Source organism: Molossus molossus, unplaced genomic scaffold (genome assembly GCF_014108415.1).
Source record: "Molossus molossus isolate mMolMol1 unplaced genomic scaffold, mMolMol1.p scaffold_m16_p_20, whole genome shotgun sequence".
Classification (NCBI taxonomy): domain Eukaryota; kingdom Metazoa; phylum Chordata; class Mammalia; order Chiroptera; family Molossidae; genus Molossus; species Molossus molossus.
Window position 1 is genome coordinate 2,028,061 of NW_023425356.1, and position 1,452 is coordinate 2,029,512.

The following is a 1,452-nucleotide window of genomic DNA, read 5'->3' on the forward strand; positions in this document are numbered from 1 at the left end:
ATGTTGTCTGCAAGAGACCCACCTCACAACAACAGACTCACATAGGTTCAAAGTGAAGGGATGGAAAAAAATTTTCCAAGCAAATTGAAAGGGAGAAAAAACTAAGGTAGCAATATTCATATTCAATTAAATAGACTTCAAAATGAAGGCCATAACTAGAAACAAAGAAGGCCACTACATAATATTGAAAGGATCTATTGAACAGGAGGATATAACCTCGGTAAACATATATGCACTCAATATAGGAGTACCAAAATACATTTAAAAACTTCTGGTGCTCGCTTTGGCAGCACATGTACTAAAACTGGAATGATACCGAGAAGATGAGCACGGCCCCTGTGAAAGGATGACACACACATTCGTGAAGTGCTCCACGTTAAACAAAAAAAGCACAAACTTCTGGAGGACTTTAGAGGAGAAATCAACAGCAATACCATTATAGAGGGGGACTTCAACACCCTGCTAACATCACTGGATAAATCTTCTAGATAAAAAAATTAACAAGAAAACAGAGACTGTAAATGAAGCACTAGATCAAATGGATTTAATAGGTATCTACAGAGAATCACACCCCAAAATTGCAGAGTGCACATGGACATTCTCAAAGCTTGACCACACTAGGACACAAACTAAGTCTCTACAAGTTCAAGAAGAATGAAAGCATATTAAGCATATTCTCAGATCACAATGGCATGAAACTGGAAATCAATTATGATGAAAAAACTCAAAAACATTTAAACACATGGAGGCTAAATAACATGTTATTCAACAATAAATGGGTTACCAAGGAGAACAAGGATGAAATTAGAAACTTTCAATGAAATTGGAAAACCAATGACTGAACACAACGCAACACAAAATCTATGGGATGCAGCAAAAGCAGTCCTGAGAGAGAAGTTCATAGCACTACAGGCCTACCTCAAGAAACAAGAAAATTTTCTAATGGACTATCTAACCCTACAACTTAAAGAAATAGAAAGTAACAAAACAAACAAACAAAAAAACAAGAGCAAGTAGAAGGAAAGAATTAGTAAAAGTCAGAAAAGAAATAAATGACATAGAGACTAAAAAGCAATTCAAAATATCAATGAAACAAAGAGCTGGTTCTTTGAAAAGATAAACAAGATTGATGGACCCTTAGCCAGACTCACCATGAAACAAAGGAAAAGGACCCAAATAAACAAAATCAGAAATGAAAGAAGGGAAGTAATAACTGACACTAAAGAAATACAAAGGTGTCTGGCCAGTGTAGCTCAGTGGTTGAGCATCAACCCATGCACCAAGAGGTCACCAGTTTGATTCCCGGTCAGGCACATGCCTGGGTTGTGGGCCAGATCTCCAGTGAGGAGCATGCAGAAGGTAGCCAATCGATGTTCTCTCTCATTGATCTCTCTCTCTCTCTCTCACTTCCTCTCTCTCTCTCTCACTTCCTCTCTCCCTAAAATCAATAAA

The 1,452-nt window shown here is 37.5% G+C and overlaps 1 non-coding gene across 1 annotated transcript; it reads left to right on the forward strand.

Annotated features, from left to right (window-relative positions):
- Positions 1-274: 274 nt before the first annotated feature.
- LOC118638108 lies at positions 275-381 on the forward strand. The gene has a single exon (XR_004961064.1). It is a non-coding gene; the product is annotated as a U6 spliceosomal RNA (small nuclear RNA).
- Positions 382-1,452: the final 1,071 nt, after the last annotated feature.